Genomic DNA, 18,491 nt, shown 5'->3' on the forward strand with positions numbered 1-18,491 from the left:
CAATAATACTAATTTGGAGTAAACACAACCCAAAAAAAATTTCTTACCCAATAAATGCAACTACGCAAAACTGCAGAAACCGCAAAAAGCACTAGAATTGAAGGAGAAAAAAAACATTACAATCACATATGCAAAGAATGGACCAGTCCACGCACAATCTACCAGCCAAGCTGATGGGTAGGTGGGCCTAAAAGCAAAAGGCCGACCCCAAGGGGGTCAGAAACAGCTGAAATATTTAAGCCCATAAAGGTGACCGACCCTTGTCCATGGGGCCGCTCCCCCCAAACATTTATATAAAAAAATAAGTCCCTGGTGGCCTAGTGTGCCATCTGAAATCCTTTTGGGCCAATCCCCCCCTCAGTGGGGCAGAAACGGCCAGACAAAATGTCCCCCGAAGGGGTTTGACTTTTGCCCAAGGGGCCGCTCCCCGCATGCATTAGTAATACAAAAAAAACAAACTAAAACAAAAAAAACATCTAAAAGTCATGTGGGCTGATCTGCCCCCCCTGGGGGCGGAAACGGCCAAACAATATGTCCCTCAAAGAGGAGCGACCCTTGCCCAAGGGGCCGCTCCCCGTATGCATTACAAATCTATAAAAAAAAAAACTTAAACAAAAGAAAATCCCTGGTGGGCCAGCTAAAAAATTATTTGGACCGATCTGCCCCCCGGGGGCAGAAACGGCCAAACAATATGTCCCCCAAAGGAGAGTGACCCTTGCCCAAGGGGGCGCTCCCCGCATGCACTACCAAAAAAAAACTAAAACAAAAAAATCCCTGGTGGCTCAGTGGGCCATCTAAAAAATGAGTTGGGCTGATCTGCCCCCCCAGGGGGGGCAGAAACGGCCAAACAATATGCCCCCCAAAGGGGAGCGACCCTTGCCCAATCGAAGCAGCATGATGGGCGGTCCACGGGTGGAGCACCAGCGTTTCCCCCATGGGTAAGTGCTAGGACGGCCGGGAGCCGTCCTGAACAAACGCCCACCGTGTCTCAGGACAGCTCCCGGCCGCCCTGAGCACCGAAAGGGTTAAGTGATTTCTTTCAGAAAACATCTGTAAATGAACCAAACAGCAAACAGAAATAACCACAATCAATCAATCAAACATTTTAAAGTGCGCCACATCACCCGTGAGCGTCTCGAGGTGCTGGAGCTGTTTACTGCTGCTTGGAGGTTCATCAGGGTTGTTGGTGGGTCTGGGTTCCAGAGCTCGGAGGTCAAAGGCAGTGCAGAGGTGCTTGCTTTTGGCGGTGCCGTGCAGCGGCCTTCATTAAGTAGGCTCTGGGAGGAGGGGGGGGTGCTGTGAGGTGGTGGGCGGGGCTAGGCGGGAGAAGGGAAAACAGGCAACAGGAGGAAGCATCAATGGAAAAAACAAGGGAAAAAAGTGAAAAACGAGGCAAAAGAAGGAAAAAGCAGTCAGAAAAATGGGGGAAGGGAAAGAGAAAGCAGTAAAAGCAAGGCAAAAAGCAGAACTCAGAAAAACAGCGGAAAGGAAGGAGAAAGCAATAAAAATGAGGCGAACAGCCGAAGAGGCACTCAGAAAAATGGGGAAAAGGAAGGTGTAGGCAGTAAGAACGAGGCAAAAAGCATAAGAAAGCACGCATATAAATAGGGGCAAGGAAGGAGAAAGCAGTTAAAAGGAGGCAAAAAGCAGAAGAGAGCACTGAGAAAAAAGGAGGGAGAAAGGAGAAAGCAGCAAAAACGAGGCAAAACAGACAACAAAGCACAAGACAGGGGAAAGGAAGCAGTAAAACGAGGCAGACGCAGGGTAGAGCGATGCGGCATCACGGGAGAGATGGGCCTGGGGCCACAAAGCACATAAATCAAAGGGATTATTTTGCTTAATTTCTTATTCTTTTGGCATAATCTTGGTACTCTTTTTCTCAGAGGATACGCAGATGCAGCTTGCAGAAGGCACTCTAAAAGAGAATGCCGAGGTCTTAATTAGCCAGGTTTCATGGAACTGGTTGGGTGATGGAGGGTGCCCTCATTAGGCATTCTAGTCTCTCCTGGTAGATGAGGATGAGCATGTATTGCCTACCCTAAGCGTAGTGGTATAGGGTGAGTCTAGGTACAGTGCAACACGTTTAGTAAAGCTGTAATAAATATGTCAAAGTTAAATATCAAATAATGTTATGACAATTCAATAACATAGCGTATTTACAGTGCAGAGGTAAGCTAACTAGTAGAAACACAGAAAACAAAGCACAATAAAATGCACAATGAATGTAAACAGTGTAATAGGAAAACCATGGCTCCAGGCAGTGTTTGGACAAAATATAGTTTTAAAAATATCAGGAGACAGACATATTGAAATTAAATATTGTGACACACAAATATCATGATGCACAAATATAGTTGGCAAGAACATCATTTTTTGAGATAAGTAATATAGTTGTAAATATTATTGATGTTTTTAATATAATTTTCACGAATGTAGTGCATAAAAATATAGTTATATTTATTTTAATGTGTTTTAGTTGACATTAACTCTATATGTTACTATTGTTTATATTAATGTTATTGATTGTTTTTAAAATATAGCTTGAAATGTTAAGTGACTTAGAATATTTTATTAATATGTAATGGTAATTTATAGTGTTGTAGTGGGTTGTTGGTTTTGTAGGGAAATAGGGTGGGAAGTTAAATAGGTAATCTATAACTGAGAATTTTAAAATACATTTTATTTAATTATATGATTGATATTTATTATGTAATTTATGTAACACTGGTTTACTTTTGTTATATGTAATATGCAGGCTGTTAGAATGGTAGGGGTATAGGGCAGGAAGCTAATTAATAAATAATTAAATAACAATGAATTATTCATTGGTAATACATTATTTAATTGATTTTTAATTATGTAATTATGGAATACTTATTTATTTTACTTATATTTTAGTTGTGGGCTGCTAGGTTTGTAATGTATAGGATAGGAAGGTAATTAAGTAATAAATGATTAACAATGAATTATTAATTGTTAATTATTTATTTACTTGAGTTTGCATTTTGTAAAACATGAACTGCTGATCCACACTTTATATTTTAGTTGCATGGAAAAAGGTTTGTAGGGTACAGGGTAGGAATTTAATTAAGTACTAGTTAATTAACTTTTAATCATTATTTATTTAATTGAATTTGCAATATGTAAATTGTGGAAATGTTATTCAATTTTATTCCATTTTAGTTAGTATTAATGATTAATTTGTAAAAAAAAAAATTAAAAAATTGTGTAAGTTGTGGAATAGTTCTTTTCTAGTTATGTTTAGGTGGGAGCTGCTAGGGTTGTAGGAGGACAGGGTTAATGAACTCATAATTTAATAACAATTATTTATTAATTGATCATTTGATTGAATAGTAATTATTTAAATTAATTCATTGTTTCTAGTATCATATATATATATATATATATATATATATATATATATATATATATATATATATATATATGTGTGTGATCAAGGCCACTTGGTGGCCGAAACACGCCATATCGACATGTTCCTGTAAATACATTTTTCTGAGTGCATGCAACTCTAGAGTCCGTGTCCCTTTCGGGTAAAGGCTTGCATCTCGGACTGTTTTACAAAAATATATATATATACAACAACCCAGACACAAAGTTTAATATCTCCCTAAAACAATGTCCGCCGACGGGCCACCGAGTAGGAAAGCAGCAGCAGACTAAGGGGCATATTTACAAGCCCCTTGCGCCACTTTTGCGTCACTTTTAACATGGGAAAAGTGACGCAAAAGTGGTGCAGGGGGCTTGTAAATATGCCCCTAAATGTTTAGTGATGCCCCAAGGACTGACATGCTAGCACAAGCAAGCAGCAGCCAAGCCAGACTAACTAACACAAGGGAGATGTTCAGAAACCTGGAAAAGCTCATGAAACATGAGCAGGCCAAATGGTGGGAGCACAAGTCACTGTCCAGGTACTTTGAAGTGGGTCGAATCTCACTGGGGCTCAGGATTATGATTGCGTCCAGTTTCTAAAATCCCAACCCAAACATGCTACAGGAATGGGCTGGATGCAATTTGGAGTCGTCAAAAAAACTGGTAGAAATACTAGTGAAGTATGCCGAGATAGACCGGATTGATCTTCAAAATCAGATAGAGGAACTTAATGAGCAAATTGACACAATTGAACAGAATGAAGTAACAAGTAAATATCAAGAGGAGATGCTATTCAGACTACAAAGGGACGGGGACATAATCAAAAAAAGAAAGGTGTTTAAATTCAAAAGGGACAAACAAGATTATAAAAGTGGGCAGGTTTTTACATTTTCAAAAAAATACGACTCGCTCAAAGCCACCAAAAAAGGAGTCTGGTCCGGAACAGGTATGGATACGCAGGCGACAACATCAACATCAGATCTAAGTTTAGCCATTGAAAGTGAATCTGATACTGAACAAAACAGAGGCTTACCAGGACAACAAAGAACAAAATTAACATTGGTGGAAGAATTGGATTTTTTCTGTCAAGACAGGCGTCAGACATTACGCCCCAGGACTCTAAACTATAAACAAGACAAAGGAGGAATACAAGGCGGCGAGAAAGACGGCGGCAAAGGCGCCAATGAGAAAACTAGGACAAACAAAAAGGCGGCCAACAAAAACTGGAAGCGCAAGTAAATCAATCCTCCTCAAACCCTAACATGATTATTAACCTGTCTCAAATCACCCTTGACTAAGCAGAAATACAATTGCTCTCTCTCGAACTGTCATTCTGCCCGGAGAGTAATTTCAACTATTCTCAGACGAGAATAGATATTTATAAATTTATCCGCAAGGTAAAATTGAGGAAGTTCCATCTCCTATGCAAAACAAAGGATAATAAAAAAACAATAGAGGAAGTGCCTTTGGTTAGTCCGAACATCATGACAGCATCTGATGTGCAATTGCTGTGTGACGTACAAACACTACAAAATGAACAGACCACACAAGATCAACCAATATCTACACAAATGGCAATGGAATATCAACAAATAGATGTCTTTGATACCATCAACACAGGCTTTAAACCAAAATCCATATTTCAGCCCATCATGCCAAGGGATGTCATAGACATATTCAATGAACAGGTAACAGCGCAAATAAAGAAACTTAATTATCAAACGCAAGAAACTCCAAAACATCAGAAAGCACAACAGTACAAATACCATCAACTAATAAAGAAACTTCAAGATAATGACCAAATTTTCATAAGGAATTCCAATAAAGGCGGAAATATAGTAATATGGCCTAAAACACAATACATGGAAGAAGCAATGCAGCAACTGAACGATCGCAAATTGCTACAAAAGAATTAACAGCCAAATCATCAATGTCATCAAAAATGAATTTTATTCGAAAATACTAGCCTGGAAAAGCGCTGGATTTTTAAATTAAGACGAATATAAGTTCTTAAAAAATGATCACCCGACGATGCCTGTGATCTATTTCATCCCAAAGGTACATAAAGACGTTGCCAAGCCTCCGCGAAAAAATGTCTGCTGGAAAATACATCACACTATATTGACTACTTTTTGCAGGAACATGAGCGTGCCCTACCATCATATATGCAGGATACAAGTGATTTTTTGAGACACATCTATGACTGCAAGTGGGAAGAGGACTACTTATTAAAGACTCTAGATGTGTCTGCATTGTTACCAGTATACACCACAAGGATGGGATTAGAGCGTTGGAACACTTTCTAGGCACCAAAGCAATAGGTCTATACCAACATAACAAAATGCTAATCAGTATGACCAAATTCTGCTTAGAAAATAACTTCTTCATGGTTCAGCAACAAATATTCCAACAGATCAGAGGTTTAGCAATAGGGGCTAGTTTTTCACAGAGTTACGCCTGCCTCCACATGGGGTGGTGGGAAGAAATGCTCCTCAAAGCCGTCTACAAGGAAACACTTGATAAACATGTGGTCAACTGGTTAACCTTTCTGTAATTTGGCAGGGCAGTAAGGAAAGTGCAACAGAGTTCATCTCACAGATCAATGACAGTAACATTAACCTTCATTTTACATGCAACATCAGGGACACATCAGTTTACTTTTTAGACATAGAGGTGTTTATATTCAACAAACAAAGAGAAACTAAACTACATCGCAAACCCACAGCTGGCAGCACCATCTTGCATGCATCAAGCTTCCACCCCAAACATACCATACATAGCATTCCATACGGAAAAATGCTTAGGGTGAAAAGGATATGTAGCAGGGACACAGACTTAAAGAGCGCATAGGCAGAAAGTAAAGAACGATTTTTAGCTAGGGGCTACTCGGAATGCACGATCAATACAGCTATTAAAAGAACAAGGGGTCAGTGCAGAGCAGACTTACTATTCAAAACATAACACAATCCAGGCCATCACCAACGGATGATGCAACACAGGATAAAGAAAATACGAGGCTAATGTTAACATATAACAAACAGAAAAGTAGCCTATGTAGCATAATCAGGAGAAACTGGCCCATTGTCCTTAGCGCTCCCATAATAGGAGAGAGGTTGCCCAAAAAAACAACTATAACATTCAGGAAGGCAACCTCCATGAGTGACTCCCTAGTAAGTAGCAGTCCTGAAACAATAACCAAAGCCAATTGGTTAACACAAAGGAAGGAATTCGTAAATTTTACCACATGCCGGGCATGTAAGTTTGGCATAAGCAAAACCTCTCATCTAACACCTTTCAAAGATCAGCCGATCAAAATTAAAAAACTCTTGACATGCAAATTCGATCATGCGATAAATGTGCTGGAGTGCTCTTGTGAACTGCACTATGTAGGTAGTACAAAACTACAGGTTCACAAGAGGATTCTCCAGCACATAAGAGCAATCACCAACTCCGATTTCACATATCCAGTGGCTTGCCATTGCAAGGAAACACATAGTAACAACTTAGAACATTTTAAATATTATGTGGCGCACTGAGACGACTTGAGACTCGTACCATACTAGAGGTCGACACCGAAAGCCCACAGGAGCTAAACGCAAGGGAGAACCTATACACGTGCCTATAATGGTTATAAGATACAAAGGTTGATTTATAGCTGATTAAGGGTTGGTGGGGACGTTTGCCCAAAGACTTAGGGACATTTAGGTCCAGATCTTTGCAAGATTTTGCAACTGTGTTGCATCACTTTTTTGCACAGCCATGGTGCAAAATCCATTTTGATTTTGTAAGACAAAATAATGCAGCACATAGCGCTACCTTACATTACCTTGTGTCATGCAGGTGTTACATGGGTGGAGCATGAGTGAAGCACGGGTGTCCACCTATGTATATTGTGCAAAACCATATTTACAAAGACATGTAAAAATGTGTTTGGGCCAAAATTATGCTCCTATCTAAGACTGGCATTATGAGGAAAAAGATCTTTATTTCTCCCTGTTACTTCCTCTTTACACATTTGATGCATTCTGCAACTTCCTTGCTGTGCTGCATTGCTTTGCATAAGGTAAAACCAAGCACTGAATTAGTCAATAGTTTTGGCTTTTGCACAGAGAAAGGAATTTTCAGGGTTTGCTATCACATAGTGAGCAAGTAAAGTGTGGCCCGCATGAGAGCAGGCTTCCCTCTGAACCGGCATGGCAGCAGCAGCGTACTTTTCCCTCATATACAGAAGAGGTACATCTGGGCTGTAACAGTACTAGTTTCTTTACAGATACATGAGAAGTATGACTCTCTCTGCAGTGCAAACCTTTCTCAGACCCAGTATACATTTATAGCATAAGCAGAAACTATGGGAGCCTCAAGCATCCTTCATGCATGCAGGAAAGGAAATGCATATGCTACAGTGGAGTAACCAGTCTCACCATGCACGGAGCATGAGCAACCCGCAAAAAAGCAGTGCCGGGTTTCTTTATTCACAAGCAAACAGCATTATCAAAGCCAAATAAGTGGAGGCTTCCCTCTCACACAAAGCTGCTCAGGAACAGCCAGCAGCAGCTGGGTTCCACACATACAGAGAACAAGTACACCAAAGACAAGAGAAGAACAATCTCCTCTCAAACATGTGGAACAGGTGTACCAAAGACAACGACAGAACCATCCTTCCTTGGACAAATTCAAAGAAATATTCCTGAGGTCAACTCATCTTACATAATGTTGCTTGCAACAAAGTGACAGGGCCTGTATGACCAAAGTGTTTATTCGCCTTGCAAATTTAGTTAATAGCAATGAATCATATAAAGCCCCTTTGTAGTGCGGGGGTCAGTAAGCAATGCTGTCAGTAGGTCCAGGCATGTGGTTGTTTTTCAGTAGCTAGCTGGGGACAACCCTGACTGCAATGTATGTGCTATAGTGTCATGTGATAATGTGCCGTAGGATCCTTGTGGTCCTCGGCCGACTCCTTACAAAGTTGCGTAAACAGCCAAAAAGCAGAATATTGGCACCAGATGGACTGCATGGATCAAAAACGCTTGATGACTTCATAGATGCTCTAGAAGAAGTAGATGACAAAAAGATCATCAAATACTTAAAGAACCTTGCAGCTAATGGAGTTTAAAAAAGTGCTAAACAAAATGTCACAAGATGATGAAGTATCAAATCAAAGAAATGTTGGACGACAATTCCAATCCAATATCGAATGTTGACTATGAAAGTTACATTTACAAATCAGAAAAGACACCAAGACGGTGAAACGAAGCAGAGTTTGTCTAAAGACTTGATACCCTCATCAAGCACTGCAGGTTCAGTGAATTCAATGACGAAGAAATCATCCATGGTTGCCTGTACGATTCATTCAGGCGACGCGTGCTGAGAGAGATACTCAGTCTAGAGAAGGTACTCATGGCTACAAGAGCTGAAGAACATTCAATTTGAGAGGCTTCTGATATGGAAGCTGGAACAGCTCAGAATGAGTCAGCATTGATCATGAACAATAAGGAGAAACACAAAGTGGAGGCCCATAAGACGATGTCTCAGAGGAAAAATAAATTGTGTTTCTGGCGTGGATTCTCGTTTCCACACGAAGGTAAATGTCCTGTCATTGGACAGATATGCAAAGGCTGTGGAAAAGAAAAACATTTCATAACGGTCTGCAAAGCGAAAGAGAAACTAAGTGCACCACGACGAGAAGACAAAATGGACGCCAATTTTCCACGGACAATGCTCCATTAAGAGAGTTGACAAAGAAGAATATTCTCTTCCAGTGGTTCTCTGAATGTGACTAAAGCTTCAAGAAAATAAAATATGCATTTGAAAATACAACTGAAATTGCCTCTTTTGATCCAAAGTAACACATTGAAATCATAGTGAAAGCAAGCCCGGTGGGGTTGGGTGTGATCCTTGCTCAACACAATGGACATCCAAATGCTCAAAGACACATTGACCTATACTAGCAGATGACTCTCTCAGACTGAATGTGCCTACTAACAGCCAGTAAAAGAAAACCTGGCTGTAGTGTGGGCTTGTGAAAATCTTTATGTGTTTATGTACAGAAAGCATTTCACCATTGTGACTGACCCCCAGGCATTGCTCACCATTTGCGGAAACCGGGAGCCCCTGTAGACTGATGGCAGCTTGCTGCCTGCCTGGATTTGTAGTGACCAGTAGTGTCATTTTCACAGAGTCACCACTGCCCTGGCTGCTTGTGCCCCCCCACCTCCTGGGTAAGCGGGCCATAGGTGATGGTGCAACAGGGACCTCAGCTATGGCCAGAGGGGCCCTGGTGAAGATGGGATGCGACAACCTGCCCCCTCTGGCACCGGCCCAGACTAATATCAACCAAATACCTCAGCCCAGACTCAGAAGCGGTCAGTGGCCCTCAAGTGCTACAGCAGTCTCCTGCACAATCGGACCTTGCTACTATCCTTAAGGCAATCCAAGGCTTGAGGGAGCCAGTTGAGCTGAAGGTGGGCGAAGTGCAGATGAATGTCCCTTTGTTACCCCAAGACCTACTGAACATCGCTAGTCGGGTGAGCAAGGCGGAGACCAGGGTGTCATCATTTGAGGGTGAGGTATCCACCCTCAAGTTACAGGTCTCAAAGTTTCTTTAAGTGATTGTGTTTCTCGAAGAACAAGCCGAAAACTTAGAAAATCGGTCTCATAGGAACAATCTCCATTTCATTAGGTTTCTGAAGGCGGTTGAGGCCTCTGGCCTGGACGACTGACTGCAGCCCTGGGTCCCTGCCGACCAATTATTAACTTGGTTATGGTGGAGCGCACTCATAAGTCCTTGGCTCGGTGGACCTTGCCAGGGGCTCCATCCCACCCTTTCATAGCTCGTATCCTCAGCCACCTGACAGGGACACCCTCCTCTGGGCAGCCTGGGCCCTCCAGGACCTCCATTCCCAGAGCCGCATTTCTCTTACTCCCACAGTGGCTTTAATGGGGTTACTGGAGGATTTAAGGGGGCAAAGGATAAAACACATTTATATTAGGGTCTCAACACTGGTGACTAAACAGGATATCACCCATAAATGGAGGTCTACAACCCCCCTTAGATGGCAGATCGGCGAAGGGAGTGGATTGGTGTGCACTGTTGGAATGGCCAGCATATGAGGACCAGGGCTGTTCAAGTAAATTTGAGAAGATCAGGAACAGTTATTGGATATATCACGTCCTATAAGTGGGATTGTCTAAGAAATGGTACTCTTTCCTATAATTATGCTGGTTCAATGAATTGCCCCCTGTTGGTATTGTTGCGTTTTGTGCAAAAAATCAATAACATTTGGTTGGAAAAAGCAGAAAAAGGAAGGTTTGTGCCTGGCAAAAGGTTCATTTTGCCTGCTCGAAATGTCAGTTTAAACTGCACACACAGGCAGCAATGGCAGGGCTGAGACGTGTTTAAAAGGCTCCTTAATTGGGTGGCACAATCATTGCTGCAGGCCCACTTGTAACATTTAATTTGTAGGCCCAGGGTAAATGTAGCACCACTTTATCAGGGACTTACAAGAAATGACATGTGTCCATGGGGTTTAAGCCACTTTTACCATGATTTAGGGACTGAGCACATGCACATTTCACTTATCAGCAGAGGTAAAGTGCACAGAGTCCTAAGGCAAAAAAAAACTGAGATCAGAAAAATGGAGGAGAAAGGCAAAAGGTTTGGGGGAAGACCACCCTAAGGCTGAAAAGTCTAACAGCAATGTTGCTCTGCTGCGCAATATGTTAAAAAAAAGTGGGGTGGAAACAACAATAGAGGGGGAGGGAGTAGCAATAACGGATAGCAAGGGTAGCGTTGCATAGATAAAACAAAACAAGGGAGGAGAGAGGGAGTATCATACAGGGCAGGGGGAGTGGAAGGGACTAAAAGAAATAGAAATAGTAGCATAATCATGTCAGTATCAGGTGACAGGCACTGATTCAGTTGAATCAATCTGAGCATGGGTCGTACTCTACAGAAAGGAATGGCAGTGACACTACCTGCTCTGGCCAATTAGAAGGCGGTAAAGAAGAGTGACACTGGAACCAACAAATATAAAGCAAAGAAAGGGCTCCAAGCCCTTTATTGTAAACAATAGTGTCTCACAAGCTAGACCGTATGCAGCACATGCACTGTTGCATGCTCCACCTAAAATGTGGCCCATCTTTGCAAATTGAGGCAATTTTGAGCTTGTAAAGAAACGTTCTATGAGTATTTAACAAGGTATGGAAGACTGTATGGATTTGAGTTTGCTTCAGACAATGTTTGTTTTAATAGCAGGAAAATCAACAGTAATAACCGATCCAGCAGACCATAAAACAGACCCACAAACAGCCCCAAAAAACAGCCCACACACTGACATCAGAGCTGCCATCTCACATGGCCTGAATGCCCTAAAAAACCTGTCAAACTCTGCCCTCTAAGTAAAACAGCATAGAGGCACAGCAGTGTTCAGAGGAGGCCACCACCAAACTCGAAATTAGGCCCATAGTATATTAAATTAGCATGCTGATGTCTCGAGTTTAAATAAAGATTGTTTAAAAAAAAAGTATAACGGGATGCAAAGTGTATTTGATGCCCTTTCAGCTACTTCAAGATCCTATGGTGTTGGTGAAATGACTGAATGTGTGATCAGCGCACTCCTATTTTGTATAGGAAACAGGCTGGTTCAAATTTTAAAACAAAGGTGCGGGCAACCCAGTGAGAGGCAGCCGGCCTCGTAGTACAAAAAATCCTTCTGGTGAATGTTCACCAGTATACTGGATGCACAGCATGAACTACAGAATCAATACTTCACAATATTATGATGCAAACAAGAAAAAACAAATAATTCCATTGATTTATGCAAAAGATGTGTAATAATCATAGGGCGTTGGAATCAGATTATTACCACCATCTGATGACAACAAATGCAAATACATAAATGAAATTCAATGATGATATTCAATGCAAACTCGATACATTAATGATGCTAAATTGTTTATTCCAATGTCCTATGATTATTACATATCTTTTGCATAAATCAATGGAATTATTTGTTTTTTCTTGTTTGCATCATAATATTGTGAAGTATTGATTCTATAGTTCATGCTGTGCATCCAGTATACTGGTGAACATTCACCAGAAGGATTTTTTGTTGGTGAAATGACGCCATCGAGAGCTGAGCCAATTAGAAAGGAGTACAGACTCACAAATACAAGACATCACGGTTTTATCATCACTTGTGGTAGCAAAGAACAGCTGAACATGGCGCCATCTTGTCAGGCACCGCTGTTTAGCGCTCAGGAGTCATGGCAAGAGCCGCTTTGCCTAATGTCGTCAATCCACTTCGTGTTAGATTGAGCTCCAACAAGCAACCTAATCTTATCCATTCCTTCCCTCCTCCCATCGCTCTCTTCCTTACTGACTGAGCCCGTGCAGTGTGGGAGCCTCTAATGTGTATTTTAATCTGGTCAGTTCCAGAGAAGTTTCAACTTTTGACACATGTCAGACTCTCCCAAAGGAAGTAGAACTGATAAGCCAGAGTATCATATCATATCCACTTGAGGCTAAGCAAATACCTTCCACAGACTAATGTTGTCTCAGAGCGCAATATATTGCACATCTGCAGTGGAAAAAAATAAACATCATTTATAGAACAATTCCACAAAAAGTGAACAACAGGTAAATTAATTTAATGTCTCATTTGTATTTTTTAATAGTATGCTCACCAACAGGCAAATTGAATAAAGTACTTGAAACATGAAACATTTCAGCAACACAAAACGAAAAATTACATTTTGTAAATAATACAATATTAAAAAATGTGTTTGCAATACTAGTTTTTCAATGTCTCAAGAACTCCAATAGGAAGTGAAGAATCTGAAAATCACCTGGAGAGTTTCCTGATATACTAGGGAGGTTCCTACAAACAATGACTTCAAGGTCTTTTCCCAAAAATGTGATTATTCTACCAGCTCAATGGACATATCCTTGGTAAAGTTTAAAACGCTGATGCTTTTAGCACCTTACCCAACTATACATGGATGTCTGGATGTAAAGCCTTACATGTTAAGCATGTCAGACTAATAGGTGAGTAGGATTTAAAGGGCTGCCAGATCAGCAATAAGTACGTAGGTTGCTAAGGGCAGCCAGAGTAGTTTCTTGAACATAAGTAGTAAACAAATATAAAATATATATAAATACGGAGAAGCTGTATCAACATATTATGTAGGAAGGTTTCTAATGGCAGCCAGCAGGGTTTCTTGAAGATCCTTACTCCTGATATTAAATGAGCTTCCAGGGAGACTTATAACAACTAGAGCAGAGTCCCATTGAGCTATTTGGACAAATTCAAAGATTTCTTTCTCTAACCTTTGGTAATACAAATACCCTGATACCTAAAAGACACAAAATATCCTGTCTGCTTGATTAGAGACTTAGGGGCTGATTACGATGTTGGGTGGAAAGCCTCCTCCCGAAAGTCGGAATCTCCTCGACTGCGTCGGAGCCCTTCTGACTGACTCAGTTGGTTTAACTTCTGACTGCCCAATTACGATATTCGCGGTCGGAACGTAAATCGGTCGGTCATTCCGAATCGGTTCCGAGCGACTCGCGAAGTATTTATGTTGGTCGGAACCGCATCGTACACCCCTATGGATAGCGTTTCCGCCCACAAGATTATGATGCTGTTTTCCAACAGCCTTTCTGCGTCGGCCTGTCTGACACCGAAAGGCTGTCGGAAAATGACTTTGGAGGACTCTGGCAGGGCCCCCTTGACACCGCACCCTACGGTTGATGACAGAGGGGGTACCTAAGGGACTCTCCTGTAAAACCCTGCACTGTGTGGCATGCACCATAAGGTGCCTGCGACAGGGTGCAGGGTTTTGGGCAAACACCCCATTTCCGCATACGAGTCTGTGTTACGGCCGGTTCTCGGGCGTAACACGGGCTCCCATAGGAAACAATGTTCGGTCGCATCGTAATCTGTCAGTCGGAACGTCCGACCGCAAGTCGATCCCTCAGGGATCCTCACTTAGCCCAACTCTTTTTAACATTTATGTTAGTGCTCTGGCCCCAGTTATTCGATGCCTTCGGTTTTGGCCTCACATCATATGCGGATGATACACAAATTGTGGTATCTCTGACACCGGAGGGAGAGGCTGATACGGAAGGACGCTTTCGAGAGTGCATGCTAGCAGTTGGCAGTTGGATGGCCAACAATTGCCTTAAGCTTAATTCGGAAAAAACTGAGGTGATATTGTTTGGTAATAGCACGAGTTTCTGGACTCCCTCCTGGTGGCCGGACTTAATGGGCAATCCCCCCTATCCAACTAGAAAGGTAAAGAATTTGGGAATATTACTTGATGGTAGATTGACCTTAGGGCCTCAAGTAAATGCGGTAGCATTGATGAGTACAGGCCCCAGCTAGGCCCGCAGGACACAAGGGTTCGCTCTCCTGTAAAGAAGCCTATAAGGAAGTTGGCACGGAAACTGCAAAGTACAAAGACACGGTTTATTAACCCTTAAGGGTGGTCCTACAATCCATACAATACCCTTCAGTATTGCATAGAGTAGCACAAAGAACTTGCATACACGGTCCCCTTTTATACACAACAGAGGGGCTCATAAGTGGGAGGATACGACATGAGACGAGAAATGTTACCTTTTATGGACATTTGCAATACAAGATCGATATGTGGGCGGAGCTGACATACTCCTTAAGCCCGCGAAAACATGGTCAAGCAAGAACTAACTGATAACAGATGTGGTCAAGTCTGGGCATGCGCCAGACGGATAAAGAAACTATTTATAGACTGTTACTAGGCAGATTACAAGAGCAACCAACACAAAGATAAGACTCTTCTCGTGCTGAGCATGTGGAGACATGACAATACAAAATGGAGTCCAGACTTCAGTCAACATAACAGAAGGAACATGTGTAAGGGAGGAGAATTCATGTCTTTAGTAAATGCTTAATCACATCGAAGTTGCAATTTTACAACAGACGACCCTTTCAGCATTTACTGAAGACATCCGGCTTGTTAAAATAATCATCATATATATCAATTATCATCATCTCTTCTACTTCCTTAGCTAAACGTTTCTGATAAGTGACATTGGCAATAGCTTTCTTATCGGGGATACAAAATGATACACATACGGAACAGAGCAAAGGACCACATTGAATACAGATACAGCAAGAAAACAGGACTGCTATAATTATGCAGAGACCAGTCAAAACCTTCCAACCCCAAGCAGTGATCAATGCCCAAAACCATCCAGAAAAGGACCAAGTGCCATTTTCTGTATGGATTTCAGCTGCAATTTTATGCAACCTGTTAATTGCATTATAGACTGAAGGTGTGTGGTCAGGAATAAACACACAGCAACTACTTCCGATAATTTTACAAGCTCCACCTCGATCAGCTAACATAACATCTAACACCATACGATTCTGCAATGCAACAATTCTGGTAATCTGTAATTCTTCCGTAAGATTCCCAAGAGCAGCAGCGGTTTGGTTGGTCACAGCCTCTACCACTCGTGTTAATCTTCGAATTTTCCTACTATTTAGGGCAGCTCCAACGAAGAAAAACAATCCTAGATTGAAGTCGATATACTGCTGTAAACTGGTGTCAGTTTGATCCACATCATCAATTGATAAAGTACGTTTATACCTATTTACAGTCACATTATTTAACAACTTTAAATCCTTATGATAGGATGCAGGTGCCAGAAATACAGGAGGTAACAAAAATGATACATAGCATACTCCAGACCAACCGGCTGGCAAACGATAATAACCCTTAGTTCCACACACGAAGTACGTATTATGGGATGCTAAAAAAGTACTGTTATTCAATCCATCGATGTTTAATATGGTAATACAATCGCTAACACCGACGGGAATATAACCCACACTTTGGACACACAGGTCCGCTTGAGCTTGTGCCACTTGAATCACAAATTTGTCTTTTCCCACAGTGTCTCTGGTGTTCGTGAAAACATATGGAATCGATTCATTGTCTGGTCGATACTCTTCCCATTCCCAAATTGTCCCATTCGCTTGCGGATATCCATCTTTATCCTGATGACATTCTTTATTGAGTCTGAAGAGTAATCGTCCCACTGTGGGTCTCCGAGTGGCAAAAAGCAAAGTGTACCATGCTCTACAAGAGCCATTATGAGAGAAAGGAAGAGGTATAAATGGCGTTCCTCCCTTTTTCTGATGAGCTGGCATCATACCACATATCCAACAGTTCGTAGCATTGGTGGCAACATGGGTATGATGTAACATCTGAATGAAAGTGTTATTCAAATAAGACTGACGATGCTTCAATTCTTGGTATGGAAGGGTATAGAAATAGTGCTCCGCAGGCACTGGAGTGGTCAACACAAGCAACTCTCGAGCAGGAGTCACGTTCTCCACAAACCATGTGGTTATCCCAACAATAGTTACTGTGAGCATAAAACCTGTTGCGCAGAGGATCTTCTTCTTCTCCATGTCAAAAAATAAAAAAAATCAATATCTTCCTGAAACTAAAGATTTGTCAGAACTCTTCCCTTTGGGCAGCGGTCGATTTCTTCACCAACGGGCCAAGACGGGTGTCACTACACTAATGCAGGGCTGATCCCCCCCCCCTTGCCTCACTGGCTCTCCGTTTCACTAACCCAAAGGCCGTTCTGACAACATGTCCCAATACTGAAGGATTCACTTTCTTGGCCTCAGATGATATCGCCTTCCTCCAGGAGTCGCGTGGTCCGGAAAGAGCTCCTCAGCGTCGTTCGATTCCACAGCACGGCCTTTCTCTGTGGTCAGAATCTCTCGTTGATCGGTCAGTACAGCAGGCTCCACCAATCCGGGCGGTACTTTGCGGCAGTGCAGGGAATGGATCCAATTCTTCCTGTTGGAAACTCGCACAGCCGTCCTTGTTGCCAGCAAGACTTGCTCAGGGCCCACCCATCTCGGCTCCAGGCTGTTCGTCCTATCGAAGATTTTCAGCATGACATAGTCTCCAGGCCGGAGACTATGTCCTTCGCCGGTGGACCGATCAGGGAGCGCCTCCCGGACCTGTTGATGAATGGAAACCAAGTTATCCGTTAACTGTGCCAAATAATCATTCATCATTACGCAAGGTACATCATACACAGTCTTAGGTTTTGGTGTACCCCAAATATTCATTGGACGTCCAAAGACAATCTCATATGGTGTAAGACCGATTCGAGAGTGCGGTACCGACCTAATTGACAACAATGCCAGCGGTAAAGCATCTGGCCAAGTCAAAGACGTTGAAGCTTGAATTTTGGCGATCTTGAGCTTCAGTGTACCATTATACTTCTCGACTAGTCCTGCAGATTGAGGGTGGAATACTGCATGGAACTTCTGGGTGATGCCTAGACCCTTCAGAACATACTTTATAACGTCCGCTATAAAGTGGGGCCCGTTATCACTCCACAGAAGTCTACAAACGCCATATCGAGGGAAGAACTCCTTCAACAGCATCTTAGCGGTAGTCATTGCAGTATTGTCCTTCGTAGGGTATGCCTCAACCCATTTGCTAAAGGCACACACCACTACTAGAACATACTTCAAATTGTTACAACGCTCGAGCTGGATGTAATCCATCTGCAAAACCTCAAAGGGTGCAGTAGGTGTTACGAACCCTCCTGCTGGGGTCCGAATCCCCTTTCCTGGGTTGTACCGCAAGCAGATCATACAGGTCTGCACCACTCTCTTTGCCGTGCTAGCAATCTCTGGATGCTCCCAAACTTGGGTAAGCAATTTTACAATTGCGGAAGCTCCAACATGTGCTAGCCCATGTGCCATCTGAACCATAGGTTGTACAAAAGCTGTGGGTAATTTCCATCGATCCATCTGCTTATTTCTCCAGCAACCTTCATCATCCAGTTCTCCCTCACTGGACCATTGCTCCCATTCTTTATCAGAAGCGGTCCTCTGTATTTCTCGCACTTCTTCCTTCGCATCATGCCATCTTTCTACTTGCGACTTTACTACATACATGGCAGTAGCACCGGGCTGCATCGCAGTCTCCCGTGCCACCCGGTCTGCTAACGCATTCCCTTCTCCAATTTTATCGACTACCTTCCTATGGGCGCTACATTTAACAATGGCAATTTTCTTCGG

General features: G+C 42.3%; 1 protein-coding gene across 1 annotated transcript in view; it reads left to right on the forward strand.

Moving 5' to 3' along the window:
• The window catches only part of LOC146789044 (collagen alpha-6(VI) chain-like), a 788,523-nt gene that overhangs the window by 273,947 nt on the left and 496,085 nt on the right, over positions 1–18,491 (forward strand). The gene's annotated exons all lie outside the window — the stretch shown is intronic.

Source organism: Triturus cristatus, chromosome 10, assembly GCF_964204655.1.
Source record: "Triturus cristatus chromosome 10, aTriCri1.1, whole genome shotgun sequence".
Taxonomy (NCBI): domain Eukaryota; kingdom Metazoa; phylum Chordata; class Amphibia; order Caudata; family Salamandridae; genus Triturus; species Triturus cristatus.